This window comes from Dreissena polymorpha, chromosome 3, assembly GCF_020536995.1.
Source record: "Dreissena polymorpha isolate Duluth1 chromosome 3, UMN_Dpol_1.0, whole genome shotgun sequence".
Classification (NCBI taxonomy): Eukaryota; Metazoa; Mollusca; class Bivalvia; order Myida; family Dreissenidae; genus Dreissena; species Dreissena polymorpha.
In genome coordinates, this window is record NC_068357.1 from 124,371,687 (window position 1) to 124,384,847 (window position 13,161).

A 13,161-nucleotide genomic window follows, 5' to 3' on the forward strand; every position below is an offset into this window, starting at 1 on the left:
GGCATTCATGAAAAATACACTACGATCTTTTAATTGAAATGAGTGTGTACATAATTAGTATTATACTTTGAACAAAATTCATGAGGTGATATTTGGGCAAGAATAAACATATAAGAATATGACTCTGGTACAAAGCCTTAACCTCATAGTCCGTCAATGGAGACGCGGCTCTCGGCTTCTTCCCTTTGCCTTGTTTGTTAAGACTGTTCGACCTTACATTGTGATCTTAAGTTGAAATAACGTGTTCAGTGTTTCTAAAGTTCTCTATGATTTGGTGTAGAAATGATGTGGTAGTGTTTGATGACATAAGGACCATGTCGCCTTGGTGATAGTGTCATGGTTCTATCCACGAAAAGTTTGACTTGTACATTTAAATGAAGTTTTCCTGTTTCAAAAAAAACAACAAAATAATTACTGCCATTAACAGGTTGATTCATTTGTAGTATTGTTCTGAGAAAACTTGGCATAATGCATGTGCGTCAATGTGTCGTCCCAGATTAGCCTGTGCAGTCCGCACAGGCTAATCAGGGACGACACTTTCCACTTTAATGGTAATTTTCGTTTAAAGGAAGTCCCTTTTTACCGAAAATCTAGTTTAAGCGGAAAGAGTTGTCTCTGATTAGCCTGTTGCAACTGCACAGGCTTATCTGGGACGACACTTTTCGCACATGCATTATGTCCAGTTTTCGCAGAACAAGACACATTTGAAGAATTGTAGTCAGCATTTCAGCAAAGGTTTCGTTTTGTTTAAGTTGAACAAATTACAATGAACAGTTCCCGTAAATGTCAATGTTGATTACGATATGTACATTGTGTTACGAATCATTAAGTATTCGATAAAATAATAGAATTTTACTCGCCGAAACGACCAACAGAGCTACTTGTTTTTTATTTAAAGTGTCGCTCTTAAAACTCGTCAACATAACAAAACGATTATAAGAGCGCTAATTCGACAAGTTCGTACTTTTTAGAAAAAAACCAATTTCAGTTATGATCTTCGTTAGATATTTGTGCGAATTCGTTTGTATTAGCACCAATATAACCATTGATAATTATAAATGTATACCTGTCTATATACAGTGCGGCACACATTTGCGCATTAACCCATTTATGCCTAGCGTCTAGAAAAAAGGCCTTGGCAAACAGCGTAGACCCAGATGAGACGCCGCATTCTCATCAGGGTCAGCGTTGTTTGATTAAAGGAATTTCTGTAAGAAATATTCTTAATTAAGAAATAAATATACTAGACATCCCTAATTTTGGAAATAAATTGATCCAATTTAGAAGGATGGGAGAGTCCACTAGGCATAAATGGGTAAAACAATCTTGTACACTAGCCGCGTCGTTCGAAAGTGAGTCTTATGCCGCAGTTATTCGCGCGTTCTTGCCAGGAGCTGCCATATCCGCTACTGAGAACGCTGAACTTTGCATGACATTATAGCGGACAGGGTAGCCCCTGACCCGACTGTGCAGGCCGGTACATAGTAGCATCGGCCGTATAGTGCATAAAACCCATTTTGTTATGACGAGGCTCATTTCAAATTGATATATTAAACTATGTCGTCACCATATCGAGCCTTTGCCAAATCGTTGAAACTCATATGTTGTAAATATTAGAAACATGACTTGGCTATATGCCGAAATGTTTATTTTTAAATATTTTGTTACCTATATATGAACGACTTTAAAATATGTTTGGAATATTTGATGATATACATTTCTATAACCAATTGCTATTCACCTGATAATAAACTAGAGGAAAAAACGCAAGATTTATTTTTTTGCACGGAAGAATTTATACATCGTTGTCGTATTTGCAATCACTATACAAGTTGAATGTGTGATACATAGCGTACACATAATTAACACTGGATGAGAAATTTTTGTTTTACATGTATTCTACCAAACTGAATGGAGAAAATGCTTAGAAGATTATCGTTGAATTATCACACGAACTATACGAGTGGCATATTTTATCATCATTAGTTTACCGACTTTCATTCACACACATGTGTTTTGACGCCGGATATCGGTTTCGTGAACAGATACGAGTTCGATGATTTTGTTTTATTCGAGTCGGAGTCCAAACCATATGAAAGCAAAAGTTCAAAAGGGCATGAGTTCCTGTAATTTTTTAATTATAAAGCCCCCCCCCCCCTCACCTTATTTTACAAGTCCATGTTCTTTTCCAAAGAAACGAACGAAGTTACCCTTGTTCATGTATTACCCTCATTTTCACAATTCAAAGGGTTAACCCGACCAAATGATAACAGAATTAAGATTTCTTTTATTACACATCGTAAAAATAAAAAGAGTAAAGAAATCGTGAATTTAAAATAGTACTACAACAAAACTACGTTTTTTTTCCTGATATTCAAAAGAGAACTTAACTAGCCCATGTCATTTGACTTTGAAATTGGAGAAGTGCTGCTGCCTGAAGAAATCGTAATTTTCCCTGAAGATGTTGGAAAGGTGAAGACAGGAGCGGCGAAGGTTGAACTGTTTCCTGATATTTATGTTCATTTGTATAAACGCTGCAAATCAGTTCATAACGTATCCAGCATTGAATAATCCTCGCTCTTTGTATTATGCTCCCCAAAATTTATTTTTGGGGTAGCATATAGTCGCCGCTTCGTCTGTCCGTCCGTGAGTCCGTTCGCCCGTGCACAATTTTTGCCCAGGCTATTTCTCAGCAACTAATGACCGGAATTCAATGAAACATTATGGGAAGCTTTACTACCAAGAGGAGATGTGCATATTATCAGCGGGTTCTGGTCGGATGATTTTTCACAGAGTTATGGCCCTTTGAAATTTTCTATAAAAAAATTATTGTCCCCAAACTACTGTGCCCTCAAGACGTTTCCTTTTATCTGAATATATAGTGCAATATTGTGACAAAAAACCCTTTGGGGAGCATCACACGTCTCCGTCGGTTTCTTGTTTCACAGGCTGACAATCGCTATTGACTGGTTGATAATACATCATTCTATTTTATTATCGTTATTTGCCACATGAGCGAACAGTTAATGAAACCGGTCAATATTTTGGATAGTTATGCAATTGTGTTTTTATTCGAACAAAAATAGTTTTATACATCCATTTGTTACCGGACATGAGGATTGTCACTTTCGGACGTAATTCCGGACCTCAGTCATGTAAATAGGAAAAGGCTTTCGCATGGGTTTAATTGCTCGAGAACTTCATGTTTGTTTATTAATTAGTACGTACTGATAACACTTAACGCCCATTTAATCGTTTTTATCGTTTTCCATTATTCACGTGACTGGACGTTCTGAAACGCTTTTACTGGTAAGCCTATGCAAATATTTATATCGGACTACTTTACAATAGCAAAGGTTCTGTGTAAATAGCAACTGTTGGTTTGAAATTTAAATTTACTTCTACCATAATGTACATATCGTATAAAACGACTGATATTGACGCTATATAGAAAGACATCACCGCAGTAGCATTAGGCATTCACGTGCTATTTGGCATCGAGATAAGGGATAAGGCCTAAATATGAACGACTGGAAAATACTGTATACTTTAATAATTCTACTCAAATCGGGTAAGGAATGCAATGGATTCAACCAACAACAGTTTACAAGAATACAATCACACGCTCTCTCGGCGTACAATCGCACCAAACATTCTATTTCGGCCATGGCATGTTGCAGAGAATGTTTAAGGGAGAAGTGGTGTTATAGCGTGACTTACAACCGAAATTCGAGAGAATGTCATCTATCGGACGTCCCGTCCGTTGAGGCTGGAACATATCTTAAAGACGACATTTCCTCAGACGTATACATCTTGGACGGTAATCCGCATTGCTTTAATAAATAGTTATTAAAGTCTCTATAACGCTAAAAATCTACGAAATTTCGTAAAGTATTTCGTAAAATAAAGTTAACACCTATACAATCAGTGTTCCTTATAGCAATAGTCACAATTTCAACGCTAGATGTCGTATGGTTACATAGATTTTTGTAGATACAAAATGCTCGTTTTTATTTATTTGTGACCACAATAAATTCCATGTTAATTTCCTGCGAATATATCTATTTATACAACACACGAACACTAAAATGGTACCACTTTAAAACCATAATAAAAACGAGCGTTTTGTATCCACAAACATCTATTTTACCAGACCACATCTGACGTTGAAATTTCGACAATGGCCACAACGAACAAGGATTTTTAATTCTTTAGCTTTATTTTACGAAAAAGTGTACGAAATTTTCGTTGATTTTGAGTAGTAATGTTACTTTTAAACTGTGTATAGTATACTTTCATGGTTGCATAAGCTCCATTATGTTGTCTTTTTTTAATTTGCGTATTTACGATCTTACTAGATATAAATTCAAACCAAAAAGACGGTTGATCAATGAAAAACTAGATACAATTTCAAAAAAACTTGTACCGGCAAATCTACGAAATAAGAGTTTAATTCAATTACAAATAGATTTAACAGTACAGCACTCATTTATGTAAAAAAAACGTGTACATTTCATAGGAAAATCACCATTATTTTGTTGTCTAACATACGACACATGCATATACTTGTTTAATCCAAGAAAGATGAACATTATTCCGCTGATGGCTTCAACTTTGTATTTATTAATTTTATTCAAGTAAACACCATTTGATTAATGGTACCATTTCATCACAGTCGAATTGAATCGAGAATATGTGATTTATTACTTTTTCGAACAAAAACGTACATAAAAAAGAATGGCGACCATATAATAAACGGAACAGAGTTTCATACAATCGCATTTTTTTTCTTTTTTTCGCAAAACAACTCTTTCATGTATATAAGACTTTTTAGCAGAATCCTTTAACCGGAACATAAACACAATGCGTGTTCTACAAAATTAAGTTTGAAATACTTTACACAAATCTAGTTTGATTTAATCGAACGTTTTTGTAGTTAATATGTTAATTTATTTTGGGTCATTTTACATGTTCTTATGTTTATTGCCATTTAGACTGGCTCACCGTGTTCCGCGGATTCCCCGGAATAGATGTGGACCCACGAGATTCTTGGTTGACCGGAAATGGCACCACGTTCGTCGACAATATAAATCTAACGTAAATAATAGTACTGGACTTTTTCAAGTACAATATATTACTTTTATTACCGTACGGTTCTGTGGATTTATTCTTATTATTCTATAAAGAAAATAGTTGCCCAACATTCGTTGATGTATCAGGTCTGAAAATTTCTGAACAAATATTTAACAAGATGCCAATCACACCATAGATTGTGAATGATTGAGTTAGTAGAGGATCTTGAAACGCATGTTTTACATCAACTAAATAGAGATCAAGTAGATCGCGCTCAGAATTAATCGAACTTAGTATTGCTAATTTTATACATTCAAATAACAGTTGAAATGGAAGGGTAGCATGGGGAACTAAATCAAAAGTTGATATTTAAAATATTTGACTAGTTACCAATTGTTGCAACGAATTATCATAAAACGTGTTGTTTTGTCTTCGTCGATCATATGATGCTTTTGTTTCATTGAATATTTACGAAATAAAACTTCATTGCACCAAAGGGAGAGTAAATAATTTTAGCACGTAATCCCTAAATGTTTTGTTTTGATCACCACAGCTTGTTATTTGACCAATATCAACACAATTAAGTTCAAGCTCAGACTAAATTTAGCAGATATGTACATGTATATATGTGCGAAGTTGTAAACATATGAAACTGTTGTGTGCTACATTCTAGCGATATTAATTGTCTTGTCCAAACAACTATTGAATGTGTAACATAATACATAGGTGTTATAGGATTGGTCTTGCGTATTTAGAAACTTATGTATCCCATGGCCTCTATTTTCTTGTGTACGTAATATCCGGCCAGCAACAACATCACCACGACCGAGAGTGACGCTCCAAGCAAGATTGGAACCATGTACTCCCCGTGCCGGTGCGTCCGTGGAGCCGAGGTCAATGTCTCTGCACAGGCGGGATCTGAAAACCGAATGAATATTCATTGAAATTTAAACGAGTCTCGCTGTGTGAAAAGAGGGTTTTATTCACGTGCGTAAAGTGTCATCCCTTTGTTTGCCATTTTCCTTCGTTGTCTGCATGGGCTTATCAGGGACGACACTTTCCGCTTTGATGTTTCTTATTCTTTTAAAGAAAGTATGATCTTATTAAAATTCTAGTTCACACGAAAAATGCCGTTCTTGATAAGCCTGTGCAGACTACATAGACTAATTTGGGACGACACTTTACGGACATTCATATACCGGTAACCCCTTTTACACAGAGACTCATATCATGACTTTAAAGGCGTTAAAAGATTGTATCATGCGACACAATTCTTCTTATATTAGAAATTAAATTTGATGTCCAGTTAAAAAATACTGATTTTTTTGTATGGAAAACATACACAACTAATGACTTTATACTGAAATCATAATTATAATTTGTAACTGATTTTTTTTTAGATAGAGTACATCGAAATTGTTTTGCTTTTTGTCTGTGTGCAACTTTTCTTTATTTTCTTCTTGTTGCTTTTCTCTGCTTTGTTTGTCAACAAATGAATTTAAGGCATAGACAATTATAACTACTCATGTCTACCTTTGTTAATGACTATAACATGCTATATACAATTTTGGTATACATCGGTACTAGTATGATATATTTATAAATAGTATGCATACGTGTATGTTTGTATGCATTTCTTAATAAGAACTAACTAAAAAGATATTTGAAAAAATCTCCTGTAATTGTCAAGTACCGCTTATGTCGATGCATCTAGATGTGTACGGTCGTTTCTATGCATACATGATAAACTTTACCTAATGCATCAACCATCCCTGGGGGCAGATTAGAGGAAGGTGACATCAGACCCTGTATGAATATCAATGAAGCGTGGACCTTGTTGGACTCGGACAAGATAATCTGGCTGCCGTCACAACGTTGTGTAGCGTTGAACGCTGATTGGAAGATTATCGATGGTACCGGTGTTGTGGCGTTAACTTTGTTGCGCTCTTCAAAACGGCGAGAAAACAAAACAAATTTAACCGAACGCATTGCATCGTGTAAAATTTAGGTAACAAAATAAAGTAAACGTGAGTTGATTAAATAACTCAGTGGAATGTGTTTAATTTTTTAAGGTCAAAGTGTGTACAATATTATCTCGTACTTGCAAGCTGTGGTAAGGCATACAACGCGCTGACCATTGTGGCGTCTGTCACGGTCCATTTTGGATCCTGTCGGAAAGAAACACGTACGTGTGGTGATAAAAGTTTAAATTTATTATAAAAGTACGTGTTATAATATATGCGTAAAACATGGAACATTTTGTCGTTATCATTATGTGGAACAACCATATATATGTTAATTATATATTAGTAAATGCCATATTAAAAACAGGTTAACATAAATAATCATTATGATTAGCAGCAATATAATAGTATGTGTAATGTGAAACTTGTTTGATCCTTCGAAAGCGTTCACAACATAATTTAACTAATTGTTTGTTTGAATATTTCCTTTCTCGTAGATAATGCTCGCTGAAAGTAACAATAATTGTATGCTAATGTAAATATGCTTTGTAACATACCACTCATACATGAACTAAATATTATAGCATAGTGCTATATAGCTGTATTTTATTTATATTGTGCTTTATTTATAATCTGAAGTATACCGTAAGAGTGTTTGAATATCGTTTGAAAACATACGTCCGTTCGGTTTCCTTTCTCAAAACCGATCACAAAGTGCACGTAGCCATCATCTGATAGCAGCCTAAGCGTTACATGGCGATTGTTGCAACCTGTTAATAACTGCCCATCCGTTGTTAGGTTGAACACACGTTGAAAATGAACGGTCTGTAAAATAAGGTATATTAAATGTCCGCTAGAACATTAGATAGATAACAGTTATCAGCAGAACTAATTTGTCATTTATGGCGGTTATTCAAAGGAAACAAAACTACAAAGGGGAAATACGAGCATATGACGTATTTATATTGAAAAGGATAACGCAAGTATGTAATCCATGCAAACACTTCTGACCAAGACACATGTTACAAAAATCGGTTCGGTAAAAGACATTTTAGAAAATACCATTATTATTTAAATAGCGTTTAAAATACCATGTTAAGTTAATCAAATATTAGTGGTAAAATGGTTGCGCGTTTGAATTTGCATCAAAAGGTTCCGGGCTCTAACTTTTGGGAGTTGAATGTATAATTGTTCATTGTGTACTTTCAGCTTTTAACGCAAAACAAGAAAATAATATAGCTATTCGAGTGTACTTCGTTATTTTCCTTAATGGTCTACCCAACGCAGACAATCTTTTAAAACTGCCATCGGCAATCCTGAACGTTGTAACGTTATAACGGCAAGAATACTAAACTGATTTAACAAGTCTATCGATGCATTACCACGAATATTTACGTGGTTCTGTCTCAGTAAGAGTAAAGTGCTGTTTCAGAAACACGGACCATACATATCGAACGTGACATATAGTTCTATAGTGCAACTAACCTAAGAAAACATGCCAATATTATACAGATGGTAATGACGTGGATGACACGTCAATAATAAAACCAGATTATTTGACATAAGCTAACGTTTAATATAACCAAAATCAGCAAAAATAAATAAACGAAAACCAAAAACAAATAGAGCAGTTGAAGGTAATAAATTTATTCTTCACTCATTTAGAAAATAAAATTGACATAATTAGTTTGGCATTATCAACAACGAAGCCAAAAAAATCAGCTTAAAAACTGCTGGATACATTTGAACATTTAGTCCATTAGTTCATCGGAAAAAACTCAGGGAATGTGAGCATAAGCATAAAGACACACTTTTTAGTTCTGCAACAGTATGGAGAAAACGAGGCGGTGTCGACGTACACATGGTATACGTACTTAAGGATTCAACTTTGTTGATTTTTTGGCATAAAACAACACGTACGTGTACGATCAATGATTGATTATTGAATATTGTGCTGTTTAAATGTTTTCACATTCATACAAACTATGTACTTTTGTTTGTTTTCATCCTGAGTTACGGTTTTTCATGGAATGCATTACGGGGATCTTGGGTGTATGCTAAATATTGCTACCTTCTAAAATATTGTAAACAAAGGAGGAATGTGGTTTATATTTGTATTTATTTAATTTAATTTGTCATCCGTTGTTATTCTTTTGCAGTCTAACATATTCCAAATTGAGTAATCAAATCGTACTCTGAAATGTTATGCTGTTCAATGTGAATAATCATGTTATAGTCAATGTGTATTTACATGTGTGTGTTAGTGGTTTATTCTGTGAGAGGTCGACGCGACACACCGCTTGTTGACCCCTCCCAGAGGTCGCCGTGGTGTAATGGATATGGTGTCCACCGAGCGACCGAGAGGTCATGGTTTCGATTCACACTGTGGGGGCGTTTTTTTTAGATCTCCACCAAAGACACAAAGTACTGGTGCTAGGCCCAGGAAACGAACTCGAGAGCGTTTCTATAAGCCGTTCCAATGCGGTGAAACCAGCGTTTGTAATGTTTATCATATTTATGTTTATATATATATATATATATATATATATATATATATATATATATATATATATATATATATATATATATATTTATTTATTTATTTATACATCTGATAAAAAAGTATTGCCCCGGGTAGGGGTAAATTTGATATAAGAGTCATGGCTTGAACAAACTTGCCAATCGAAGATTAAACCGCTGACCCTTGCGATAACAGAAAAGAGTTTTAGATGTATTTACTATACGAGTCTATATAGATCACGTTTCTCATCGGGATATGCAAGATTTCCCCCGAGGGCTATGGTCTTTACAAACAATAAGATCACCGAACAGCGATAATACAACCCAAATCTTAAGATATATTGCCAGCCCTTGTTACGTATTAACTTATAAGACCGGAACGATTTGAACAACTTTGAAAAGGACTCACATTAGGATCATTGGAGTTTATATTCATTTAAATCCGTCTGGCCGTTAAGGAGAGGTCGTTTGATTGTGAAATTAACGAACATTAATTATTGCATAACTGAAAAATTATGTATACAATAAAAATGTTTGCCTTAATGTGAAAATTTTAGATTATAAATTATGCTGTATGTTATGAACATTCAGTACATGTACACTTGTAAGAAGTGGACGTTGATATATTGAACATTCAGTACATGTACACTTGTAAGAAGTGGACGTTGATATATTGAACATTCAGTACATGTACACTTGTAAGAAGTGGACGTTGATATATTCGCGTAATTATTTGTCGCTTGTTAAATGGAACTGCAAGCATTAAACAAGACTGTCAAGTTGATTGATGTATCCACATTTATTTCAGCAGAATAGGGCCCTGTAAATTCCCAGACCTTTTATCTTGGTTTCTGTTTGTGTTCCTATGACACGCAATTTGCTCTTAAAAATGTCTAGATTCGAACTCTGATGATATTTCAGCCGTAAAGCTGCTGCTAAAGGATTTCCCAAATGTTTATTTGATTCTTGAATTTGCATGGTAGTTATCATGTTATTTATTTGGAAAATAACGGTTGTTGCATGGTATTACGAACCGTTTAAACATAGCTAGGTATCGCGTTAGTAAACTTTATTAGGTAGGGAAATGGTAAATTTACCCTTTACTCCTTATTAACGCACTTTGTAGTGCCATAGCATATCTACATAAATTTAAAATCTTCTTTACAACAATCAAGTTTGAAGGGCTTCATTTCCAACTTTAAGATACTGATGAGCAGCAAACAGCATAAAACCTGAACAGACTGCGAGTTAACTGGCACCAGTCATGTTTCCAACCATTGGTACAAACAGTTACATTATACATTCTGAAACCTTAAATACAAGTTAATACCCGTTCAGTGTGATACAGTGTATTACCACCAACAGCATTGCATCAATTAAATAAGGTATTCACAATAATTATATACCATAAAACTGTTAATAATTTTATATGTGGTGCTTTAAGCACATGATTTTTTTTCAGTAAATGTAGATGTGTTGTAAGAATTACTATTTAGTTTTAAGGCATCGACCATTATAAGTTAAAATATGAGTTTCGGAATAATTTGTCTTTTTTTTCTTTGATAGCAAAATTAATTTTGCTCTGACATTGATGATTTCTCATTTGGTTTCACAATATATATGGCAAGCAATATAATTTTGTCTCAAAAATACTTTATACACATCACTGAATGCAAATTTGTCGAAATCATAATGTTTCCCAAGCCAAACACGTCGGCCCGATGCAAGTAAGATGAAAAGTGGGCCATTAAATCTTGCCACAGAAAATGTAATTGGTTTCTCACGTACGTAATCCTCTTGGTATGTAAGAGGATTCTGTTCTGTTAACAAGAAAGTCACCGTGATTGATATATCCTCTATCAATAATGCTTACAAGACCTTTGTCAACTAGGTTTTCTTTGCGAAGGAAAGCACATGCTTAATTGTATAATTGGACAAAGATCTCATTTTTAACATTTTCTAAACCTATTGAATGAAGGATTTTTAAAGGGTTCGTGCGTGTTTTGATGCAATCCATAACAGTAGAACCACAAGATGTACTTTAAAATGGTAAAACTTATGGCTTTAAATATAAAAATATATATTCTTTAATAATACTTCATTAAGCTTTACATTATATAGTATTATCTGTTTTAAAATAATCATTATAATAATCATAATAATAATAAAATAATAATATTAAAAAATAATAATATCCGTAATTTTTGCAAATTATTTGCATATCGGAACAACGTTTCTCAACTTAATTGGTATGTTTTTCATAACTCTTATATAATATATAAATGTGCTATTACAGGGAGAATGATATATGTTACATTACCAGAACTTGATCAGTTAGCGGAAAGTCGTTATGTCAGTGACATTTGGAGTCTGCGATTTTAAGAGAGATCGCAACGTTCCAAAAACAAAAACATTTTTGGTAGTTACAATTAGATTTTGTTTGTAGAATTTTCATATAAAAAGCTGCGTGCTTAGCATTTTGCGATTTATTAACCCATTTATGCCTAGCGTCTAGAAAAAAGGCCTTGGCAAACAGCGTAGACCCAGATGAGACGCCGCATGATGCGGCGTCTCATCAGGGTCTGCGCTGTTTGCTTAAAGGAATTTCTGTAAGAAATGTTCTAAATATAGAAATAAGTATACTAGAAATCCCTTATTTTGGAAATAAATTGATCCAATTTAGAAGGATGGGAGAGTCCACTAGGCATAAATGGGTTAAAGGCATAAAGCAATATTCATTAAATGTATACGTTGCACCGATAGTCTTTAGCGTTGCATTTGAATTATTGTCAGTGTACTTACCATTGGCCTCACAGTACAATTATATTAACTGTTATTACAAAATCACTTAATTTCAACACAGCGGTAAGATATCCGTTTTAGAAAGCTTGTAATTAGTGGCAAGACCAAAGAACTTGCTTGTGTATGCATCTTAGGTCTTAAGAATTGAACTATAATTACCCAGGGACGTGGCGAAATTAAAACATTCAACTATTAAAGTTTACCTGGTCAATAAAACGGTTTAAAAGAACAAAACCTTTTTATGATTGAAATTCACTAAGTGCTACATATGAGTATAGGTATGGTTACCTTGTTATATACAACGTAGGTAACATTCACAACCAACCGTCCGTCAGGTATGCAGTCTCTGATATCTACATTGCTCTCTACCCGGGACAACAGAGCTGAAACAAAACGAACAGAGAATAACACGTAATATCCGTATTGTTTTATAATACAACAGGAACGTCTTTAAATAAAATAACGGTAATGACTGCCGAGTCGTTTTCCTTATTCGCGCAAGCCTGATATATTTCAAAACGATAGGGTAGTAACCTGTTTTCCTGTCCTGTTTATCATAGGTCTACAACCACATTTGTGAAGAAGAAATTGTACAAATAAACAACACTTATACTGCATCGCTTTAACAGAAAGTATTTGAAGCGACGCAGTAATGTGTCTTCATTTGAACTGGGAATGCCCGAGTTCAATACCGGTTGTTTTCGGAAATATAACATAAGCAAAACACGATCCACAAGATAAACAGAGCAAAACCGTAAATGCGTCTTGTTTGATTGAGAGGCGGATATATATCAACATGTGA

At 34.5% G+C, this 13,161-nt stretch overlaps 1 long non-coding RNA gene across 1 annotated transcript; it reads right to left on the minus strand.

The window, feature by feature from the left end:
• Nucleotides 1-6,886: 6,886 nt before the first annotated feature.
• Nucleotides 6,887-7,820, minus strand: LOC127873011 (uncharacterized). Its single transcript, XR_008045890.1, has 3 exons — nt 7,716-7,820; nt 7,175-7,241; nt 6,887-7,019 (listed from the first exon to the last, which is right to left on the minus strand). It is a non-coding gene; the product is annotated as an uncharacterized LOC127873011 (long non-coding RNA).
• Nucleotides 7,821-13,161: the final 5,341 nt, after the last annotated feature.